The following is a 26,046-nucleotide window of genomic DNA, read 5'->3' on the forward strand; positions in this document are numbered from 1 at the left end:
TTGGGGATAGGGGCTTTTTAACTTTGAGATGAAGTGTTCTCTGTCAGGAACAAAATCAGCCATCATTCCTGGCTGGCTGAACCTAAAATCCATTTTAAAAAATCTCTAGGATATACATGCATTTTATTGTGAACTTCCTGCTAGATTCCATTTGGACTTACTTGAGTAAAAAGTTAGAACTTCTCTCCCTGCCTGAGGGAACCAAAAATATTACCACTGATTAAATATTTATTTTGTAGCAACATGAAATCTATCATGCTATAAAAAATTGTTCTGAATGATACCTCTTGAGCAAGAGTGCGACTTACAACTTTTCTTTTTACTAAGCTAAACATTAAAAAAAATACAGCTGGCTCAAGAAAACTCTGTTTTGCCTTGGCAAAGCATCAGACAGCACCTTCTGGTTTGCCAACACAGGCAGAATCTTATCTAACTGTGGGATGTGCTTGGATTTACTACCTATTAGCAAAACTCTTAAGAAGCACTAAAAGGTTCCAGCCCCTTTTACGTATTCTCAGTCAAATCTCATTAGCTTCATGCTCTCAGTTTGCACACAAAAATACAGCAGTCTTTTCCCACCTCTTAGGGAAAAATTAATAGAAGAGTGTTAAATCTCATGTTACAAGGACTTCATTACTGTTACAAGCTACACTAAATAATTAAATGCACTTGGCACATAACAGATGACAGAAGATTTTTGTGCTTTGGTGTATGTTTTTACTGTCTGTTTACCTCAAAATAAAATCATTCACAGGGTCTCCTGCACAACAACTGAGACCTTAAACTTGGAGTGGAAAAGAGCTGTGAGACAATTCTACGTAGGATGTGATTAAAGAAAGAGAACTGGATTAAAGCCACAGATGGGGAAACTGAAATAATAGAACCAAAGTTTGCTCTGAGGATGGTGCTGAATGAGAATGACCTAGAAGTAAATCTAGCTAACACTGTCTAGATCTGTAGCAGCTTCTAGACAGGTTTTTGATTCTTAAAGTGAGCAAAAAGGCAAAGAATACTTATTGATTAGAGAGATTAGCACTAATATTATTCAGCCAACATGGACTTTTCCAACCTTTATTTTCTTATTCATATTTTCACAGTAATATATTGGGGGGTTGGGAAGTTTTTTACTAGTGTTAGCAGCAGGGTGCAGCCATCTAAAATATTCTGTAATTAACCCATCTATTCTGTAAATGCAGGAATCCCTCAGGAGCTATGTGCAGAAGGGTAAATAGAGGGGCTATGTGCAGAAGGGCAAAGGTCAAACAATAAGGATAAGCAGCCTACCCCTCCATCACATCCATAAGGCAAGGCCATTTCTGTAATGTCAAAGATGAAGAGAATTTCTGGCACAGTGCATGTTGTCCTACCTGCCTCTCTTCTCTACAGGCAGGTCTCTGGAGCCCATTCCCTCTGGTAAGATGACCCACACAGTCAAATGAAGCAGATGTTGTCAAATGAACAGCTGTCTCTCCTGCTGATGGGCATTAATCTGTTTGGCCACCCTGGCAATTTTTCAGATGCACTCATCTAAAGGTTACTCAAAACCAAAAATTGTACAGCTGCAAATCCCCTTTGGTAGCAGCCAGACATATGCTGTACCAGCCTGCTGTTACCAGAGCCTCATCCAGTCTCCTGGGGCTGCAGCAAACAGCAGGATCTGCTGTCCTGAACATCACTGTGATGTTCAAGTTGGACTCTGTCAACGAGCACATACACGCAATCTGCTATTTTTTAAATGTACTAGTCACCAAAAGCCACATTTCCATTAAGTGGGAGAGAACATTCCTGATGCTCCTGTTCTCTCACGGCAGCAAATTTCCCTGAATCGACACTTTTTGCAGAGTTCTGTACCAGTGAGCACAACATTCTCATCTGAGCAGACATTGTGAGCACAGTGTAAGCACCAGCTACTTCTTTACACTGACTTTTGCCCCAACCTAGCATGGGGATTTAAAAAACTTTAAAAACAGTATATTTATCTTTTGGAAGAGAGCAGCAAGTTACCCAGGCAAAATCATGGATTCTTGTATAGGGGTTACTAAGTAAACAAAGTGCAGGAAACAAGACTGAATAGCTTTCAAATGCAGTAAAACCGAGCTTTTAAAGCAAGTGCAGTTCTTAGATACAATGAATTTTGGACCAGCAGTGCACTGGAGATGCGCCAGAGGAACTCCCCAGACCTCAACACAACTGCTCTTTTCTGTCATATGGAATGCTTTTACAGCATTAATTGCCTGAACAGAAAGAAATGCCAAGGAAACCCTCAGTGATAACCAAAGTCAATTTTGCAGGCTTGTGTGCCACTGTCCAATAGAGGCACTTCTTCTGTTGTAGAAAAGACTGTTTTCCTTTACATTAAATGACTTAGCCATGAGCTTTCACATGGAAGGAAATAGCAGCAATATGATGTCTCAAATAATGGAGAGGACAATTTTCTTCCATGGCACTGTCTCCTCCATTCCTTTTCAGAACTGAAGTATCCATTAAGAGTGACTCACTGGTTGCAAAAACATGTGAAAAAGAGGCATCCTGAAGTTTGTTTATAAATACTCCCCACAGTCAGTATTATGGCTATCAGGAATTTGTGAAAACCATAGGCATGTAATACATTTTGCAGAAGAAATACATGGTGCAGAAGAAACACATGGTGCAGAAGAAACCTCTTGCTAAAAAATCACAACTATTATTGCATAGCAACCAAGCAAACATCTTTGATTCCTGACTAACCAAAGCCTTCTCTCCTTTCACCACAGCCATGAATCCCTAACCTACTAGCAAGGGTAATTATCCTTTTATCTTTTTCCAGCATTTTGTTCTCTTTCTTGGATGTCCATGAAAGCAGGTGGAGTCTCCATATGGAGGGACACAAAACTTACCTCAAACCCCATACTTTGGTTTATCAAACACAATGGTAACTCTCTTCTCTATTTTAGTTCTACTATTGTTTTAGTTCAATATTTTGTTTCCAATTTGGGTTTAGGCTCCCATTGTAAACCATAAATACGCGTTGGTTTAGGGAGGGAGAGCAGTAGGTATGATCAGGTACCAAGTGCAAACTACCTTCTGTCAGGCTGAGTATCAGGTATTCTGGAAAAAAAAAATCTTCTGATATTCCTGGGCGCATTCTTGAATTTACCCTGGATAATTTTTCAGAAAAACTTTTTCATAGATTTTTCTACAGAGTGAGAATTACATGAAAACTTTCCTGAATAAGATTTTTCCCCGTATACGGCCAGGACAACTCTTAGTTCTTCTTATTGTCATGCTGCTGTGGAATTACTGAACATTCCTGTAACAAAAGCTATGCAACCTAAGTACAGTAGGGTGACATAATTCTGAGCTCAAGTTGGTGGGTTTTTCCATTTGCAAGATTTTGCACAGTAATTCCTGATTAATTCTGAATGTTGAAATTAATGAGCTTATCAAAGTAATAAGAAGGAGCCAGGGTCTATTCTTGTTCACCACTGTGTTTTGTGTTTCTTCTAGTATAAAATTACTTATTGATCTATTTTAATGTCTTTTCTATTAAAAGGATCTGCTGTCTCTTACCCAGTAAGACAAGAATACACTGTTCTGTAGCTGAAGCGAACTAAAATATGAGTATCCTCCACTCTCAGTGTTCCATGCAGGTCCCAGAACAAACATACAAGTTACTACTTTTTCAGTTTTGGGGAAAGCAGATTATTTTATCCTAGGAATTCTACATAATCTGCTAAAAATGTCCCCTGCCCTTTCTACTCACAGGAGTATTAAGAGTGGCTACAGAAGATCCTGTGTTAAAGACAATGGAATTATGTTCACTAAGTAACTGAAGAAAATTCTGAACTCATTCAGGACTTTACTTGAATCACAGAACGGATTCAACAAGTATCAAAGAATAATTACTATTTTTCACTGAACTCAATAAAAAATGCAACCTACTAAATCAGTCAGGGCTGATCAGACAAGGGCAGAAACTGGCTCAGTATTGGAACATGGGACTGAGGCACACAAGATGTACAAGCTCAGCAGCATCGAGTACCTACCACCATGTCTCTGCAAGAATCTGCTCAAAGACTTTTTAACCTTTCACCACTGAAACAAGAGTGACCTGCTCCACCTCAGGTTTTGGAAATTCTGTGGCAGCCTGTACCACATAAGAGCCTTTGTTGGTGGAGATGTGGATTTAAAAGGCCTGGAGGAACTCTTATGGTAATCTGGTCTGACTTCCTGCCTGGCACAGCCTGTAATACCTCATGCAGCAATTTCTTTACAAAGCACAAGAACTTGTAACTCTACTAGAAGATATTCCAGAAGCAGATCTAATCTTGATTTAATTACTCCAAGTGATCTACCACATTCCTTTCTAAGCATTTCCAATGGTTAATTACACCCACGGTATCGTAATTCCAAGGTGAATTCCTCTTCCTTATCTTGCCTATGTTTTTGTCTGTTGGAGCCCTATCCCATCTCCCTACACTGATATTTTTAGATACAAACCACATCACACCTCAAAATTCTCTTACCTGAGATAAATAGTTTGCCTGCTTGGCAAACCAAGACAGGGATTCCTGAGTCAATTGCACAGCATCTGTGGTGATGTATTAGAGATAGCTTTTGACTAAAGAGACTAAAAGAGAAAACTCAGTTCAAATGCAAGGGGTAGGCACTGAACATCTTCTTTAACAAGCTTTTCCAGCTTCCGTAGCACCCATTTGTATGACTTGGAAATTTGGGATGAACAGCACTGTGACCTGCATAGCTTCATTTTCAACCTAACTGATAAATTCTAGCTCTAACTGGATCAGTAGTTACTAAACACTACAGTCAACTTAGAAAGAAAAAGATGGCTGGTGGCAGGTGTTTTACTACTGCCCATATGTCAAATCACATAAAAATGACCTGGTACTTCTGCAGGCGCTGCCAAGGCAGAAATCCAGGAGTGAGATATGTATACCCTAAAATACTTCCAGCTGTGACTCTGGTAAACAAAATAAGTAAATTTCCACCACTGTTGTCATGCTATATTACTTAGGCACATTACTTAGGTATTTGTATTACTGCACCATTCAGAGGCTCCATATAAGGCTCCCTTGTGTTAGGTGATCAACTACAGACACAGCAAGTTTAAATCGTTTTTGCAACGTTTGCCCAGTGCTTGTATGGATGAATCTTGGTAAAGAGACAGAAGGAGGACTTGTGCTCTTCCTGGATCATGGATGCTGATGATGCAGTGTACAAAGACTGCTCAGAACTAGAATTTCTTCTGGCATTTACTAAATCCCTGCACTACCCATGTGGTTCTTAACACATTATAAAGTTCCTTAGCTTCATCAGCCCTATTCCAGAAGGGTTTTCAGTCCTTTTTACTGACTGAGTGAAAACCAGCAGCATCTTGCTGTCAGAGATGTATTATATAAGCACACACCTTTGTAGCTGCAAATAGATGCACATACTCTCCATGATACAATATAAAGTAAGAATTGCAAAGAGAGTCTGCTGTTTACACCACCACCATTTGTTATGACACCTCATTACTTTTTCACAAGGCTACTGTTTTTTCCATTAATACTTCACATTTCTACTCACTTGTGGTTTCTAGCAGTTTATGTTTTGCATAGCTTAAATGTCTTTTCTTTTTAAGCCTCCCTCTTCCCCATTCCAAGAATGCCCCTCTGCAAACCAGGAACACAGTTTATGCAGACATATCAATTTTACTGATGTCAACAGCTTTTAAAAAAATTTCTTTTGAACACTCTTCCATTTGGAAGCCATTTGACTTGAAAGAGGTGTACGAAATCCAGCTAACAACTCTGTAAAATTTTACTTTAACTACTGATACAAAAAAGCAAACCAGGCAAATACGGGAGGAAAAGATGATAATAACCAACAACACTTCCCTTCCTTGGAATCCTGAGAATGACTATTATAATTGAAATATTAACTGTGACAAGAAAGTAATTATATATTTTTGTAATGCTCTGAACAGGTTCATACTTCAGCTGCCAGTCAGAACAACTTGCTATTGTACACCTGGCTTTGTTATTCAACATAGATGCTTCATTTTCTAGGTGACACACCACATGAATATCAGCATCTCCACTAGCAATTGAAGAAATGGAAAACCACATTTTAAACATCTCTTACAGTTGGTAGTGTATTGAAAGACCTTCTTCTGCCTTCTGCCCATCTAGAAGATGATGCAGAATCTATTTTCAGAATGCAGCTGAATTATGTTATATATAAGGGAAATACTCACTCCCAGAAGAGTTTATCCCTCCTTTATTTATTTAACTATGTAACGCATAAACTCCCACCACCACATCTCAAAAACCAAAAATCTATGACTAAGCTACTTAGCAGCATATCCTCTAATATTTCATTTTCAAATTGGAAGAAAATGAAGATTTTCAATGACTGCATAGTAAAAACTATAGCATCTGCTGAAAAATAATTACCTGCAAATTCCTTACAGGCAAAAAGAAGTTTCCAAATTTATGAAAGCATCTTATTTTGATTAAAGACCAAATAGTGGTTCAGAAACAACACCAACAGAAAAAGTTAAGTGTTGTTAGACTCATTCTGCAATGATGTACTCTTTCTTTTTTGTGCTTTGACATAGTGACCCAAACTGGGATCTATTAGTGAAATCTGAAATCTACTGGTCCAGGATCTAGACCAAAATACTGAGTATATTTGTTAAAATTATCTCAAATTAACTTGAATATCTTACTAAAGTGGAATAAAAAGAAAATCTTACCTTATTAGAGCTTCATTTTCTGTTCTTTCACTGAAAAGAGTAAAAAGATTTGTATTAAAGATCCACTTGGTAAAAAGAACCTTCTGAAGTAACTATTTTAGTTTCACTTCAATTAACACCAAAACTGAAAGGTTCTTTTTACATAACTGTAGTAAGTCTGTAATTTTGCAAGGTTAATCATTCTCAGCACTCTGGCGTGGAGGTCTTTATTTATTTACCATCTTAATTAGCTGTTCTGAACAAACATTTCAAATGCTTTGGAAATATCAATACAAACAACTGATCTCATCAATTCACCACCTAAAATTCACCACCTATTTGGCTGATTAGACGCATTCAGTAGGTTTATTTTCACTTCAATCGGAATCTCATGAACAGTATTTATGTTTCCATTATTTTTATTGGACATTTGGTATTTTCTATTATAAGATGGGTTTGCATTGCAGTATGCATATTCAAAGAGTTTCTCAGCCTGGAAGGTTGGTTTTTTTTTTTTTTTTAAGTAGTTATTTTCAGGTAGGGTCAGTGGCAGTTTAGAAGAATGAAAGCCATTTCATCAAGCCATTTCAATAAACACCTACTTCAACTCAGCCGCTCTGTATGATACATTTGTCAACAATTTACCGATACACTCACAAAATCAAACAACAAAAAAGTATTAAGAGTATTCTGGGAGAGTTCAGGCATAACTCAGAACAATCAATGAATGTTGAGGCCTGCAAAAATATTAATTAACCTTTCATTTTTTCACTAGTTTTTTGCAGTCCTTTACAACTGGGGAGAACTATTTGCAAGCATCAGCATTATAACTGGGACTTGGATTCTGGTAACTCTGAAGCAAATGGGTATTTTTTGTCACCAATGTATGCAAGAACAAAACCACACTTTTTATTTCATTTCCTAAATTAGCATAATATACAGCATGAAATAGAAAACAAGAAGCCAAGTCTAATAAAATCTGACAATTATTAGCAGTATTTGTTGAAAAGCAGAGAAAATCATGCTGAGTCACAGGCAAAACATCTCAACCTCTAGCACTTTCCATACACTTCATTAGCCATCAGTCAGTATGGTTAGAGATTTACAGATGAAGAGAAAACAAGGAGAGACCTTGTTCATCTTTGCCAAGGACAAATTCGAAGCTTGGCCTCAAAGCATGCAATCGATGCAATGCTTGAAGAGATGAATTCTTTGTTCTACAGTGAAAATGTTGTGATTTCGGGGACAGCAGAGTTCAAACAGAGTCTTCTAGAATGAATCTGTCAATCTGAGGGAAAAAAAGCTTAAGAGAATAGTGGAAGTGCCTCTTACCCTCTTTTGGGGTATGGTCACCTGATATTTTTGAGACACCTATAAAATGAGGCGATTCCACAAATGGGAAAGGTAAACTTAAAGAGAGACATTCCTGGAGTGCAGTTAATCTTTGGATTAACCACCTGTTTTGAGAAAAGCCATGAGATCCCATTTTTATAAGTCAGCTCATGAAAGCTGACATTTACAAAGTCTGATTTTTCCCACAGCAGAGTACCTGCACATGTGTACCTTTAAAGGAAGAAGAATAACTCTAAGGTCATTTAATTACTTAGCCAAACATAAAATCCTCACAGGTCTAATTTTTCTACAGCTCCCCCTGCTAATAATCTATTAAAAACATACATCAGTACCAGATTAGCTCACATTTACCTGTCTGGCTTCAGGTGTGGGTCACCCACAAAAGGTAATTTAAGAAAGATTTTTGCATGCAGGAATCAAAGGACAGAACCAGTAAGTATTTTATCACTGGATGCTATGCAGGGTTTCAATAGGATTGAGTGGGATTTATTACAGCACGAGCCAAATCCTTCTTACTTTTCTCATGCAAAACACCCATTGAAGCTAGCCAGAGTGCAACTGAGGACATAATGCATCTTGATTCCCTATTACTCACCTGTCACAATACTACTGCAGTCCACAGCACAAAGTTTCTGGGACCAGAATTGTTTTCTGGGAAGGGATAGGAGTATCTCACAGGTTAGCCTCTTTTAACCATAAAGGAGGTAAAGAAGCCAGTCTGAAGAAGACTAAAAGTCCAGGATGACAAGATCCTGTGACAAGATCCACAGTTTTAAAGGAAAGTATTTCTATGCTAGAAACACTCACAGCACAAGCTGCTTTGAAGCATATTTAACGCATCCTACATACTTTTAAAAGAAGAATGGAATCTTACTTTGGCAGAGTTTATGACTCTCAGAAAAAAAAACACCCAAACCACCCTAGCATGCTTAAAAAAACCAATTTGCATAAGTTTTCCTTATCTGATCTAGCTGTTGATAACAGGACAAGCTATAATGAGGGCCTTGAGCACCTCCTGCCCCAGGTTCTCACGGGCCCTGCTGCCTGCCTAGCCCCATGGTCTCAGTAGCCATGTGCTCAAGAGGACCCATTACTATCTCCAGCAGATAGCAGGAAGCTCCTAGCCTCAGAAGATCTGGCTTTTATCCAATGGAGATAACCTCCACTCCAGTGTGCCCAAATCAACACTGGATAAGTGAGGTTCAAGCATTCACTAGCCCCTACAGAAGACTTAGCAGGTTTCCTGCCTTATCTGCCTCGGACACCTTGGCTAAGAATTTACAATTAAAATATATCTCCTGTTTAATGCTTTCACTGCCTTCATGCTTAATGCCTACTGCTTAGATGGAGGGGGAGAGCACTACAGAAAAAAAAAAAAGGCAAAAAAGTGAAGACATTTACATTGCAATATTCAGATGTGTCATTTTGCTAAGCATATGCCTCTTTGCAGTAAAAACTATACTTGTTACCAGTCACCAAATGTGTTAACTTTGGGCAGACTCTAGGAGGATTCTATCAGACTGCCTCAAAGGCACATCAGTACCATCAAGTTAAACTAAGTAGACAACTGTCCACACTCAGTGACAAGAGGCTCTGTAAATTCAACAGGGTATTCACAATTATCCTTTCTATCCAAAAAAAAAACCAAAACAAACAAAAAAAAAACCCACAAAAAACCAAAAAAAACAACATAAATATTTTTTCAAGTTCCAGTTTTTTCAGAAAAACTTATGAACTTTCTCAGTTTTGTAAATACTGTAATTAACAGTAAAAAAAGACTACTGATAGAGATTGTTGAAACAATGTACTTTGCTACCATGATTTTTCTTAAGGAAGACTCACCACTGACTTGTTGAACCACAGGAAATCAATACTGCTAAAATGATCAGACAGTAGAATATATGAAGATGAAAATTTCCTACTTTAACACACAGAAAATTCCTGACTGCACGGAGTTGTACAAATAAAAAATGTTCCTTTTTGTTTCAGTCATTATTATTTCACCTTTTTTGTTGTATGCTGTTTAGGAGAAACTGAAAACCTGAAGGTAACTTAAATTTAGTCGTTAACTAAAATATGGGTTTGATCCCTAAAAGGAATACACTCAATTAGCTAAAACAACTCATTTCCATATGATCCAACACTTATCCAGTACATGATAGGAGAAAAGATACCTAGGTACTCTTCCAAAAATTTAGATATAAAGTACAAATTCTGCCTAAGTCTTTGAATAGATATCAGATTAGGGATGAGAGCAGTACTTTTCTTCTTATACTTTTCCCCTTATCCATCAAATCCCATTCATCCTATTAAAACTTACTTTCAAGCTTCTCACGCCCATCACAGACATCTATATTTAGAAAAAGACAAAGTTACCAAAAGATGGAAATCTATTCAGTCCTCTAGAAGGATTCACCCTAGATTTTTTTTTTCAGTTTACTTTTTTAGTCCTTGCAGGATGCTCTGGTGTTCAGAGATCCACAAAGAGACTGATTGAACAAAGTAACTACAATTTCCCTTTTCACAAAAGATCCCAGACAGCCAAACGGGCCTGAAAAAGCCAGAGAGCTCTCATTCCATCAGAGTCAAGGAAGGAAAAAGAAAGGAGTGGGGGATGAGCAGTCCTGACCAGGAGATAAATTCATTCTTAAAGCTTCTCCAGTAAGTCTGGCTTTCAGTTCTTCAGTTTAGCAGCTCCCTGTTAGAATTAAAAGCATGTCAGTGGAGGTGGAGTAAAAAAGAACAAAAAAAGTAGGGGAAAGAAAAAGACAGCAGGGAAAAATCTCACTGACCTCCCTCAGAAAAGCTCTTCCTCAAGATGCAAGGAACTCTGCTGGCACAGAAAGTTAATTTAATTCTTCCTGCCCCACCAGTCTTGACTCAAGGCCATTTGATTTCACAGTTCCAGTATCTGCAGTAGCTAGCAAGTTGTGCCATGCACTCTGCAGAGTGAAAAGCCATGACTGCAGCATGCCAAAGTCTAATCTGTGGCAGGCATTCCCAGTTCTGGAGCTCTACACAGCATGGCTTGGACTATTGGGTGCTGCGAGGCAGCAGAAAGGCTGGTGTGCACAGGCTGAACTCTGGGACCTAGGGATGCATCCTGAGAATGTTTACTACCAGTACAATGCTAATCATAATCAGCAGGCAGGTATGGGCTCTCTGCAGGATAAAAGGGCAGAAGAAAGCTTGTGTTCAGAATGGGCAGCAAGAACAAGACCATAGCTGGGAGGCAGAAAACTCATAAAATAGCTCAATTTAAAGCATACATACAGATTAAAAATTAACCACTGTTGCCAAAAAACTGCAAGTAACCCCACCCTCAGCTATACCTGCCTACGTAGGGGCTGCCAAATGCAAGTGCTCTGCTGCCCCTCCAGCATGACCAGCCAAGACCCATCCTCTCACATCTGCCCTGCTCCCCAAGAAAATTGTCAAAGAAGTCACCATTTATTATTGCTCATGATGACTCACTGTCATAGAAATCAGTGACTTAAATGATTTTTTTTTGTAAGCTAGTCATCCTCCTGGATCTAAGAAGTTTTAAACATCAGCCAGGTAGCTTGACCCAAGTGTTCAGAGATGGAATAACGTGGAAACAAATTCATCATTGGTACTGCTGTATACTAAAGAGCTCAAAGCTGCTTTACAGAAAATGCTACAAAAACGCTGTCCAGAAGCTGTTATCCTCTCCTGTGATGATGATGATGAGTGCACACACAGTAATGTCTGCAGTCCTGTTTTGCCAGCATTTCCATTACAATTCTCTGCTTTAATGAAGAATTAACAAGATTAAATACACTTTAGCTAGTAGACCTGTAAGTTCTATTACAGTACATTGTATTTACATTAGAAATGCTGTCACAATTCTTCTTGACTTTGAAAAGTACAACAATAAATTAATTTACCTTTAAAATAAAAACCATACCAAAATAATTGTTTAAAATCTTCAAACTTATTCTACTTCTCTTTATAGAAAAATTACATTATTTATGCCCTTAAAAAGAAAAGTTAATGCATTTTTGTAATGTAAGAATTAATTAAATTCAAGAGAACTAAGCAGATCCCAGAAAAGGGCAGCTATTCTCTCTGTACATAACACAATCATTTGCCCTAAATGCAATTATTTTCTTCCTCTGAAAGGTATTTAAAGATGTCATCTCCATAGTATGGCCTGGCCCAATGCCACAGAAAGCACAACAATGCACACTGTAGCTGATGAGAAACCTTGCAGTCCCCTTTGGCTTGAAAACCTTGCATAGGACCAAAGACTCAAGCGTGAAAAGCATAAGGATGTTGAAGAGAAGCCTTCATGTATACTTTTAAAGTATTGATATTCATCAAAACTTAAAAAAACCAACCAGCTAATAGTCAAATCCAAGGGGAACCTTCAAGTTTTATATGCAACATATGACAATGGTGATACGGGAAGTTTGGGGAACTCAGGGGTATTCATCCACATGTTTTTAACCATACACTGCAAATATCGGTGGAAGTCACTACTTCTGAGATTGATGGCACGAACAGCACCCTGGAATTTTCTCCCCTCCTATGCCAACTTACTGAAGAGGAGCCCAGGAAGATAAGCTCAGACAGCCAAAACAAGGTTTCTTCAGCCATTCAATCATCCTTAGACTCAGACCGCCTTACACCAGATGCCTGATTTTAATCGTTGTCCATACGTCTGAGTAAGCATAAAGAATGTACTGCAGAGACATGACTTGGACCTTCATATTTTTTCTCAGAAAGCATATACTCTTCTGCTTATAATCACCCCACTGACAAATGAATGATTATGATTTTCTTAATTGTCCTTGGTTTATCTTCTGTGAGATGGCCAAATTAAATAAGCTAGTATCTTGAAGGACACATGTACAGTAAGTATTGCAGCATAAAATCCCCAGCCAGTAAGTTCATTATTGAGTCCTAGAATAAAACATGACAGACTTTGTTATGTTATCTTTTCCAGGGTGTCACTACCAACCCAACACATCCTAGAACTTAATAAAGCCTGGCAGCCTCCAACTCATGATACATCCAGAAGAACACATATATTTTTTCCCCCACTGCTTTTTCTAATAACTGGTGCTGTTCTGTTTTTCTTGGGATGGTGGATGACAACCATCACACCTGCACACTGGAATGTAGCTGTCAGGGTAATTCCATCAAAAATTAAGTTCCATGAAAGCAAAGGTTTAATACATGCATCTAATGGGGGAAAATGGTGAACTGGTCTGTAGCACACAAACTGCTTTGAGTTTAGGATCTTTTATTTGTTACATTTCTTTCTTCTTTCTACCTGTATGGCATGTGCCTTCATTTAAGTCCTATGTATAGCACATGTCCCAGGGAACTGTTCAGAACTGTGGCACAGACTGCATGATTTGAGCTAGAAATGGCCTTAAGCTGTGCATACTGCATATTGAGAGCTATGAGAAGTACCCAAAGAATAAATAAAATGGAAATCTGACATTTGAAAGTCAGTGAAAGCAAGCTTAAAGAGAAGTTATTTCTTCTTATTTATGGTACTCTAAAGATTTTAAGGTGTATTGTACAACAACTGTTGTACAGCTGTATAACCATCAGGCCCACAATTCTGCTGGGAAGTGTCTTTCAAATGACAGATTTGGTTGCCAGTATAAGAAACAGACAGTGAAACAGAAACAGGTATTTCGAAAAAAGGGCTTTGGAAAATGTCTCCCTATGCCCAGTATATAGAACAAATATAAATCGTCACTTAAACTGAGTTATATTTGACTAGTGTCTGCAGCTGCCTAACTTCATCTCCTGTGGAGAGGCAGTGGAAAACATTGTTAGTGACATTGACATAATTTGCTAGTGATAACCAACTATGAATCTTGCTGAATCAAGGTTTTCTGGCTAAACTCACAGGATAGAAGCCTTAAGAAACTATATTTGCTTTATTTTCTGGAGCTAAGGTCAAGTATGCTGAAGGTTCAGGGTTTTGTTGCTTGTTTTGTTTTTTTTTTTAAAGGTGGAATAGGGCTAAACTCCAATTAAGAGACAAATGGACTCGGTAAGATATCTGTTTAGGAGCTATGAAGTAATGTATCAAAACCGATCCACTGGAATTGCCTTTTGTGCTTATTTCTACCAAAGGAAAACAGAACAAAAAAAAATCTGTCAAGGTATTCAAATTCAAAACTGGATTCAGGCACAAAACTTTTCAAGGCACAACTAGCAGGCAAGAGGAAAGTGGTATTAACCTCACTTTGGAAGCTCCATAAAAAAAGGCTTCATTTACACTTCTGTATTTTTAGAAAGATGATGGTATTTGCTTGTTTCTTCCAGTGTATCACAGATAATACTTAGCTGCTGGGTTTATGAGGTACTTGCAATTGTAACTCAACAGACAAATCCTTTATTATAAAGGGAGAACAAATAATGGGGATTTACAAAGCTGTAATTATATCAAGAGGGTTTATGCTTAAGGATGTATTAAAAGAAATACTATACACAGAATAACTTTTAAAAAAAGAAATCCTCTGAGCATTATCACTGTTTATAGTAAGGGCTCTTTAACCATAACAGCAAAAGCAAAGATGACTTCAAGCATCCTACTGTCTGAATTAAAGATTATGTTAAAATTCACTTCAATATTTTCCGTGAGCAGAACGTAGTTGAGAAGTTATTTTACTATATGATGCACATTTTTTTATTTAGTAATGTTCACCACAGTTTCTACTGTTGTTAACTCACAATGATTTCGACGTCTCCTCACAGTAAAACACTGAGCTGGGAATCACAAAGTCAAAACATTTTGTATAAATTTATTCTGAGATTGTTTCGACCTTACTAGTTTATTGGTAAATTAAAATGGGAGAATCTGGCTGTTGTTCAAGAAAATACAGAATATAAAATTGGATACACTTTCCCAAACCTCTTCTCTAAGATCAGGGATTCATTTACTTAGTTTAGATTTTTTTAATAACTGATTATTGGTATCAGTAACATGCAATTCTGTATTGGACTTTAAAGTTACACCTGAACACATTGAAACAGTTGCTAGTGCAATGTATTACCAAAAAAATCCACTACTTTATTATTAATTGCTTTTATGGAGACAGACTATGATTAATTAGATTAATTAAAGGGAATTACAGATCCATGCAAAAGACATCAGTTTTACCTGATGGTGATAGGAGGTGCTCAAAGCCTGCTTCACAGGAGAGGGACAGGGAAAATAGGAGACAGAGGTTCACAGTCTTCCAGCCTGATCCCTCTGATGCATGATTCCATGTTCATAGCCAATATTAAGGCACAAAAAGACTTTGTCGTTTCCACTTAATTCAGAAAAGGTTTTCATAATTGTTTACTTTCTTGTTTAAAAGGAAGGAGATCAAGAAGTGTTTGAACAATGCTTTCAGGCACGTGGTGTGATTCTTGGGGCTGTCCTCTACAGGGCAAGGAGTTGGACTCCATGATCCTTGTGGGTCCCTTCCAGCTCAGAATATTCTGTGATTTTGTGACAAAGCAAGTGAATTTCACAGCTGAACTGCAATGGATAAGAAAGCCACATTTTCAGTTTTACAAACCAGAAGAGCTTTTGCTACATATAGTATTTCAACTCTGGTGTTTGATCCTGATATTAAAAAAAAAATAAAAATTCTACAATTTTTGTATTTGGGATCAGTCACATGGACTACGTAATGGAAAAGCTCTATAATTTATCTGAATCATTATTTTATTTTGTTCTCTCGTGGTTCCAATTGTTCATTGTTAATTAGATCCAGCCACAACAACTCATTGTGCAAAAGGCATACTCTGTTTTAATCAAAATCTTGGACGGCATTTTGGATGGCATCTTTAAAAACTTGGACAGAACACTCTGTGGTTTCCTCACTGATGAAGAATCAAAATGATTAACTATGAACACATCTTCCACTGGATGCTGACACTTATTATCAAGTTATTTGATGAGCAGCTCCTTGTTTCATGGAACTTTTTTAGATTTCCTTCTGTTTTGTACCTGCTTTTTTCACTCAGAACAGTAATGAACAGAAAACTTGACCCATAGGATACATCCATGGTGAACTCTTAAATAACTTTTTAATCTCCATTTTATGCTATGCTGAAAATGATGCTGTAAACACCAAGTATGACTGTAACAGTCCCATCTATTTTAAATCAGATCTTTTTATCTATGATGTGCAAATTATTTTCCCGATTGTTTTAGCAGTTAAGAGAAATGGCCAGTGTTTGGGAATGAAACACATCAACAAGCTGATGCTTATGGAATGTCTTCGTAAATGGATTTTGGGGACAATGTAGTGGTTCAGATTATCCTCACACTGGTGACAAAAATCTGAACAGTTTCCTTGGCAGAAATCAACACAGCACACCACTTTTATCTATCAATATATAAATTGTCATTCAATGAAACTTTTGAGTTTTGGTGCTGCTGTTTTAAGAATCTTTGCTAGGTATTTTGCTCTGTAAGATTTAGTTTTTTCTTCTATGTCAGGCTGCTTAGCAACTTCCAGTTGGAGTCCAGAGGAGGCCATGAAGACGGTAAGAGGGCTGGAAACCTCTCTGATGAAGACAGGCTGAGAGAGTTGAGGTTGTTCAGTCTGAAGAAGAAAAGGCTCTGGGGTGACTTTGGAGCACTTCCAGCACCTAAAGGGAGCCTACAAGAGAGCTAGAAGGGACTTTTTACAAGGACATGCAGAGACAGTATAAGGCAGAATGGCTTTAAACTGAAATAGAGTATTAGATAAGATATTAGGAGGAAATTCTTTATTATGAGGATGGTGAGGCCCTGGAATAGGTTTTCCAGAGAAGTTCTGGATGCCCCAATCTTAGACATATTCAAGGCAAGGCTGGATAAGGCTTTCAGCAGCCTGGACAAGCGGAAGGCATCTCTGCCCATGGCAGACCCCTTCCAACCCAAACCATGCTATGATTCTGTGATTCCATGAAATAGCCACAAAATCAGTGTTGTAAGGGCTATAAAGAGAAAATTTTGGGGGATTCTATACTGCAGTATACAAAACAGCAGAACCTACCATGCTGTCTAGCCATCAGTTATTCCTGCTTGCCTTCCCCTTGTGCTAAATACAGACAATAATAACACAATTGTTTTATAATAAATGACATTATATCATAAATCATACTATCATCACATTGTATTGTGTAATTACAGATAGATGTAAAAATCTGTTTGATTTTAATCTTCTAACTTTTTCAAACTATTTAAAGCTTTCAAACACAGTCTGGAAGGAAATCTAATAAGCTCAGTTTGCACATATAAGTGGTGATTTTGGATGCCTGGGCACTTCTCTGACCAACTAAAATGTCTTTAATAGAATCTTGTTTTCAGTAAGAACTGAATACCATCTTTCAGATGTTTTAGGTTACGCACTCTAAAATGGCCTTATGCCAAATCATGACTCACTTTTGAAAATTTAAGATCCTGTATCTAGTCTCAAAACACAGCAAAAAATAAATTCCTTAACGATTATCAGAGTAGCACCATAATTTGTAGAAAATGAAAGAATCACTTTGGCTAGTTTCTTTCCTAAAGCAAAACAAAACACAACAGCCAAGGTTTTCAACTGGCCAGTTAAAAAACAAACAAATAAACAAACAAAAACAAGCCTCTTTCTTAAATGGAGGAAAATTACTTTAGATTGCTCACAAATTAAACAACCTCTGCCCAAGTTTCAGAAGAAGAATCATAATAGCAACAACAAAAGCTCATCTCCTTTTTGACACGGTGCATAATGCAACATCAACCCATTTCAAGCACCGTGCCTCTAAAAGCTTAAACATATCATATTTCAACCACTGAATATAAATGCTAAGGATCAAAATTCCCCAAAATTTACCTAGTAAAATTAGCATAAGTAGCAGTCTGCCTGCACAACACTTGAAGAATTGACATTCCAAAACTCTTAAAATTCTGCTTTGCCCTGAGCAAAGACACTGAAAAGCAGAGACTGATGAAACAGCAGCCTGCTTCCTTGTCACACAGCTTTTATATCCATAATTCCAAGCAAGTTCTGCAAAGTGACTGACAGACATAGAGTTTCAGAAAAAAAAAAATCAGCATAGCTGAAATTGTGTTGGTTGAATGCTACAGCACAGCAGACAGCAGCTCTATATGCCAGCACAGCAGGAAAAAAACTCAATTGCTTTTAATAGACAGGCATTTAGTGCAACTAGTATAATCTGGAGTGACATTTTCCCCTGTCTATTATGTAAGCTGAAAGCTAAACTTGTGCTCTTGTGCTTTTATACTGTATATTGCCTATTTTCAACACACTGCCTTATCAGTTTTCTCTGAATTTTAAGGTATTTTAGTAGCAAAGAAGGGGGGACTTATCACATCTTTGAGATTCCTTCTTAATATCCTATTTTGTTCCATTCTGTGTTCATGTTGCCACACAGGTTTCAGTAGGAACTATTCTTTGTTCAGTTAGCACGATTCATATTCTATGCCTAAAAACCTCCCTGAGAATTTTAACTCTCCACAGAAAATAATTTAAAAGGTAAACAAAAATCCAGGAAATTCAAAAGAAAGAAGAAATCAAAAGACAAAACAAAGAAAAGATGGAATTTAAAAACTCAAGGGCAGTCAATCCATTTTACCAGCATCATTCCCTAACACCTTTTTCAAAATTTCAGGAAAAGAAGAGAAAAAGCAAGGAAATGGGTAGTTAGAGACATCACCATTTTTATATCCCAGGCATCTTCCAGAATGTGTGAACGACTACCTTTGCAACAGCAATTGTCCTTGACAAGATTTTCAAAATGGCACTCAGCAGCAGCCTTAGAGAGATCAGAACTTCCCACAGAAAGAGCAAAGCAGATAATGACAGACTTGCTCTGCTAAAACAGGAGTTTATGACTCCAAGATACTTAAATTAATAATTCTTTTCCAATCTTTCTGTCCATCTATCTATTGTTTCTCACCTCTGTGCTGCCCCTGGATAAAGCTGATAACTTAATCAGTAACCCTTTCAAGATAGCCAGCTCTGATAGACTGACTTGTCTTTAATGTATTTTGATAGACAAATAAAGCTGTCTAAGTGCCAAGGAGTCTGCATATTTAAGATTCAGTTCTCAAAGAAGGGAGTGATTAAAATCTAGTAATTTTGCAAGACAAGTTCATAAGGGCTATTAATACAACATACAGCATCAAAAAGACCTCACCAGCCAGACATCTGAATTCCAGAAGGAGACACAAAGCATAAAAGAAATCAAACCTTCAGAAACAGCGTACCAAATTGATTAGCCAACACTGGAAGAATGAGTCTTACAGGAGACACTTTATTGTGTATATGTGCCAAACATGTTTATGATTTCTCTTAAAAGACCTACCTTGCATTATCCTGGTAATACTTCAGGAATTCATGTCCCACCTGCTTTCCCTTAACCCACAATGAGCAACACTGCCTCCATTAGAGGAATATCTCTTTGAGGTACACATCAGGTACACTTCCTGAAAAGGTACTAAAAATGTCCTACCCTGATGCTTTCAGAGCTGCATCATGAGCAGGAATCTCTGACTTTCCCAACCTGAAGCAGGAGCATTCAGCATATATGCACAGACAACACTGCAGAGCTTGTTGGACTATCTGTAGGTGCAAGAGAGGTGCTGACCACTCACCCAGCTCTACAGACCATGATGCAGTCTGTAAATCCCCTCTCTCTCAGAACTGCAGATCTGCTGAACCATGCCACTGATGCTACCCTGTGCATCAGACAGGAAGCCTTCTCCATGTGAAGCCTTCTCCCAGAAGCACCAAGGGGGATGTAGGGCAGCTCACAGAGCGCCCAGGGATGCCACGCCCAGGGGGTACCAACACCCAGCTCTTCCCTGGCACAAAACCCTCCCAACAGACAGAGCAGAGTCATCCAGACACAAGATCAGGACAAAAAAAGTTTGAAAAAACCTTACAAGAGAACAGTAATCTTATGAAACTGCTAACAGATTCACTCAGAAACCTCAAGATGCTCATGCAAGGAGCAGTGACTGGAATTTCAAATATGAAATATGCCACCTACCCTATACCAGACAGTGCTCTTCAGTTTCTATTGAAATTTAGTACAGGGGTTGAGAAGACTTCCTATACCCACTAGCTGGAGAGGGCTGTGAAACCAGAAATGGCCCATGCTCTGCCCTTTTCTAGAAAACAGACGCTGAATGAGACAAGCAATGGGAAAAAACAACCTTATGCTCAGCACAAAGAGATTTTTTTCCTCATTCCAGCACAAAAAACCACATGGCAAGGGCGCATTTCCATTTAGCTTTCTTTGTGTCTTTTATATCAGCTGTCGAGCTGGTGAGGCTGACAGCCATCCTCATTTACCTGGCAGACCCCAGCTGCAGGTAAGGTCTTCACATCATGGCAGTGCTGCTAACATTTTCCCTCTAATTATTTTTGCTCAGTATTCTATTCTCCAGATCCGAAAGGAAGGAAGAGCTTCAAACACTTGGAAGAGGTGCCTCCTCCTAAAGAGAATTATCCAGAAAAACTGCAATTCAGAATTAATAAAGCCTCACATCTTTTTCTACAGAAGTTTTTTGAGTTCTATACGCAGAGGAGAGTTTTTCATTTATCAGGCAGCAGAAAGGGAACGGCTTTCTACCAGGTGATTTTGAAATTCTTGGTCAAAGGTTAACTTAGTTTTTAACTTCAAAGTACAGAAAAACAGGGAGGTTGAAAGAATACAGTAAAACTTCAGAGGGATATTACCAGCCTGAAACCAGGCACATAAAGCTGCCTTCTGTGCTACACCTTTCCTTGCTGTTGGTCTCACAGGCAGTTCCTAAGAAGGCAAAAGGCAAAGTCCGTTTGGGAAAGTTTACAATATAATCAAATTTTTCTGGCTGGCAGCACCAAAGGTGGAAAGGCAGTTTCACTAATTAAGATCTGAACTTCTGCTTCGACTTCAATTTTTCATAATGTTACTAGATATTTTAAAATACGGTGCTCATTCATTGCAGGGCGCAGCACCCGCAGGGCAGTGAGTAATGGTTTTACTCTTGCTTCAGTACTGGCAGCAGCATGTTGAACTGGAAAATGAACCTCTATTTCCTATCTATTTTTATAATCAGTTTATCTACCATCTCCTTAATTCTTACCCCCACATGCACACCAGAAACAAAACATTCAAGTCTCAGTACTACGCTGAAATGCATTCACAGCACTGCCATTGACAGCTCACCGGCGACACTGACTTGTAACTGAGGACAGCATTTGGCCCCAACTAGTACATCTGTAGTCTGTATGAAAAATTCATGAGCTAAATCTTTTCACTTCTTTTATAAATAGGAGACAAAACGAGCGAGTCATCACTTAGTCAGCCGGGGAATGATTCAAAATCTAAGCCTAGGATATCATGTTAAGGAAAGGAACTGGTAACAGATACAAAGTATATTTTCTTCCCACAGCAGGAAAAAGGACAAGATTAAGTTATTCTATTTTATGCCATTTTTCTGTTGCTTCCATTAATTGCAAATGTATATAATACTAACTAAACATCGCAGTAAGATACCAGACACAAAACAGAAATCTGTATATTATATGCCCAGATACATTTTGCTGCAGCTCTGAAGTCATACATGTTACTGAGTTCTGGTTTATTTGCAAGCTTTCTCAAAACACAAACATTACTTCTGCATTCTGTGACTGGCTCTATATTATGAGGTGATATTAGCTCAGGAGGTGACAGCTGGCAGGAACTTTCGAATCGAAGGGTCTCTTTCCAACTGATACACACAGAGCTCTGTATTAGCTCCCACAAGATGCACTTTGTGTTTGCTAAAGATGATTACCCACGAGTAAATAATGAGTCACGATATCCTCAAAAAAGCAAACACACAGAGTTAAAGAATAATTTTTAACATGGGTAACCAGACAGCACCGAAAATTGAATCACTTAGGTGCATTTGTCCTAATTAAGTGTTAAAAAACAGAAAAGCTATAGAAAATGGCCATAATTACATACAAATATATTGGAAGATCTTGAAAAGACTGTATTTCTTTTCATATGACTGCAAAGCACTATTTACAAATGGGTAACATACAAATAAGTAAATGCAGTCTTAAATATATGCAGGCACAAAAAGAAAAGGGATTTTTATTTGGACAACACAACACAAACCAACCATGGCAATTTTGTCATTTTTGATAGATTACTACTCCATCCTTACAAACAATTCAGACCAAACATATTGAAATTCAGGTAAGAAAGTAGCACAAATTTAACACCATAATTATAATAGGGATACAAACTGCTCATTTTTATTATATGACTTCATAGCACTTTGGGAATTTAACGTCAGGATATTCGTCTCCAGACTATCACCAACAGTGGTAAAATAATCTCTCCTTCATTATTGCTATTTCCATATGCATCTTATTTCTATATGCATCTTATTCATTTCTAAAACCACCACTAGGCTCCAAAAGTTCCTCAGGGGGGTATGGTGACAGAATGAAAATTATGAAAAATAGGCTTACATCCACTATTCACCTCTAAGGATTTTGCCTAAAACAGTTTGCTCCCAGACATTCTGCAGAGCCACACAGACACCTGTGAAGTTCATCAGCAGTTTTAGAAGACAAATTAAATGGAATCTAGTGATCCTTATGACTTTGCAGCAGCTGAGAGTGGTGGCTGTGAAGTAATGCCAGGAATTAAAGACCATAAACTACCATACTCTATGGAACTGAGACCTTTCATTTAATCTTCAAAAATGTTTATTTGTAAGGACTATTCTAGAACAAGCTGGATTCTTAAAAACAATAATTTAAAATTAAGAACAATAAGGAATTACATGAATACATGAAAAACCAAGCACCCAACTATCTTTCTTTGTGAACATGGGTGCATTAGAAAAAGATCCAGTTGAAATGAATGTTGTCTAAATGTTAGGACTAATGCTCTTTACTTGGCATGCTACATAAAAGATGTTGGGATATATTTGAAAATTTCATGAGGATAAGAGTCCCATTAGATTTCTTTGCACCAAAAAGCACTGAAGTTCTACCATGATACCTCTGTTCAAACCCAGCTATGACCATCCCATTCTGGCGAGTGCTGTCCTGTTGGGATACCAAGCAAGTAGAGGAACAAAAGCTGGTAATTCTGGCTTTCTTCCCCGTGTACTTCTCCTGGCATTGTCTAGAAATGCAATCTCTTGTGCTTTGACCAATCTATAATCTTCATACTCTTAGGGTACAGATTTTTTTGAGATTATGTGATTTAAAATCACAATTTCACAAAAGCTGTTGTAACATTTTAAACAGCATTTTTTGTTGAGAAGAGCCAGCCAGCCAGTGAGATGGCAAAACCACAGCATGGATCTCACAACCTGCCCTGCAAGTTTTCTAAATTACAGACACACTTCTGAATTAGGGTCGCACATAACCTGCAGTTCTGCAAGGTCCTCCTCCTTTTCTGGCTGACTGGTGATTGTTAAGATCACTGAATGGGCACTGAGTAGCTTTAGCTGCCAACGTTCCTAATAAGAGAGACACTTCTTCCTTGACAATCCAAAAACCTTAAAATACTACCAAAAAAAAAAAAAAAGAAAAGGATGAAAAGATCAGTGCAATCACAGCACTTCAACTAGAATAAAGACTCCTTTAGGGCACTTTAAATTCCAGTCTGAAGCTTTAAGGGTAAATTAAATAAAAATCTAAAATGTCACACAGCACTTACAAGATTGCATATGCTTACTTTAGGCAAATACCACCGAATCCTATTTTTCCTGTATCTTGCTTAATATATTATTGCATATGTTTAGGTAAGGAAAAATATTATACTTAAATAAGGAAATACTTCAATGTATTTTCCTTTCTCCTTTCCATGATGTAAATGCCCCATACTCTCATTGTTGTTACACTAGAATTAAATTAGGTCAAAGGCATTTAGTGTACAAAGCCAGGACATGCCACCGATACCAAAAATGATCATACAAGAGGCGACTTCAGTAGCTGCCTACCCCCCATTCTAACAAAGTTTTATCATTCTATAATACACAGCTGCTGGTGCTGTACACAACTTAATTCCTATCGACCACTTCCAGGGTGGTAATACCATCACACACTGACCAAAGTCGAGTAAGTAAATCCCCTTTTTAAAATTTTAAAAATCCTCACTTTCTGCAGTTACCTTTTACCAATACTTTCAGTCAATACAACAGACAAGGTCACTGACAGATTTATACAGACACTTTGCAGTACTTTCTAGTTTAATACTCATTTCACACTCTCTATTACTTTTCCAAATCCTGCCTGGATTCTTTCCCATTTAATCTCTTCTGGTTAGGAAAAAAAGAATAAATAAGGAGCAGTACACAAAAGGTAATGTGGTGTTCTAGGACTAGGCTTGTATGAGCTACAGGAAAATGGTATAAAACTGAGAAGAGCTGGGATAGCTGTAGCATGACACCATGACCTCTGCTTACAGCCACAAATTACATCAGCAAAGTGACAGCATTCTATGTGACCCTGTGTTGCTTAATTTTCTCTCTCTTTTTTTTTTATCATTACTGTGCTTGTCTTCACTTTACCCATTGTAGTTACTTGCTCCAATTTGATAACGGTCTAACCAAACACATACTTCTACACGTCCAAGCAGAAGACCCAATTTTACTGTCAACACAGCCAGATCAAAGCAGCCAACCTGTTATGGAAACAGCAAGGCCAACACCCTAATAATGCCCCAATTTCTTCTGTTAACCAAAGAGATAAAATTATTCATAATTAACAATGTGTAATTCAGCAGAAACATAACTTGAACAGAAGTGCTGAAAGAAAGTGAAATTCATTAACTCAAAAATACAATGCATTTACTCCCAGAAATTCAGCTACCGATCTACAAAATATTCAGAAGATACAAAAATACGTGCTATGCTGCACATCCAGAGATAGTAGAACAGTACAGTATCTTAATTCAGTAGGTTTTGCTCTATTTGTTGAATTACATAATGTTGATTAGAGGACATTAGCTTGGATTACAAAGGGAAGAGCATTAATTGCATTCAGTATCAATACCACTGGCTAACTGACATATAGGAGTATAAGGAGCCTTGAGTTTTCCCAAACTTTCACCAAGTTTTTCATAAGATATCAGTAAATAAGAAATGCAACAATATTCAATGAGACTCCGCATTATAACAGAAAAAGAAAAACAAAAAAAACCAAAACCAAAACCTAAGGTAAGGGTCTGAAGAAAAACACTGAAGAGCATGGTATAAATTTAATCCCCAAATTAAGGTATTAGACTTGCCATATACACAGATGCAGATGGCTGGGTAAACTGATTCCAAATGTAGCACTGTAGATAAAATTACTTCCATGTTAAAAACACCCTGTAAGCAGATCACTTTGCTCACAAAACTGTTGAGCTTTGGAAAACAGCAAGCTTGTATCACCTACCTTTATTTTTGCCTTTCTCGATTCTCCAGTTGTAATAGCCACTGAAGACAATCTCATTAAGTTTCTTTTTGGAGTCCTGACCTCAATTTCAAACATTGCAGGAAGATGTGCATTTATTAAACATATATAATGTTGACCAAATTTCAAAAATCATTGTTGGGATCATAGCTTTTTCTTTCTGACATATCACTTCGGGGCACTACTTGAGGTCATCATCTGTCTGTAACACTCACTGAGACTTTTTCACATGGAAATGAGGCAGTAATTCCACCCCTTTGATATTATTAAAAAGGTAGTTTGTTCACCACTAGGAACATCACTGCAGAAAACACATCCAAGTAAATTACCAGTATAGAACCACAAAAACTGCTGGCTATAATTTAGTAGCTCAGATTTGCTATGCTGAGACAGAATATAAAAGGTGTTACACCAGATATCATTTTTTCTGACTCAAAATGCATTCACCAAAAAATGCAAAAAGTACGCAACAAACATGAATCCCCAAAGATTATCCTCAGTACAGATAAACTCAGCAAAAGTTAAGCGATTAAACTCTAA

At 37.7% G+C, this 26,046-nt stretch overlaps 1 protein-coding gene across 4 annotated transcripts in view; it reads right to left on the bottom strand.

The window, feature by feature from the left end:
• The window catches only part of THRB (thyroid hormone receptor beta), a 158,440-nt gene that overhangs the window by 122,364 nt on the left and 10,030 nt on the right, over positions 1–26,046 (bottom strand). For 2 of the 4 annotated variants that reach the window (XM_033052577.1, XM_033052553.1), the window contains exon 2: positions 6,740–6,769. The exons of the other annotated variants lie outside the window; for them this stretch is intronic. The gene's annotated coding sequence lies outside the window, so the exon portion shown is untranslated. The remainder of the gene's footprint in view (positions 1–6,739; positions 6,770–26,046) is intronic. 4 annotated transcript variants of the gene reach the window in all.

The sequence above is a fragment of the Catharus ustulatus genome, chromosome 1 (genome assembly GCF_009819885.2).
Source record: "Catharus ustulatus isolate bCatUst1 chromosome 1, bCatUst1.pri.v2, whole genome shotgun sequence".
NCBI classification, from domain to species: Eukaryota; Metazoa; Chordata; class Aves; order Passeriformes; family Turdidae; genus Catharus; species Catharus ustulatus.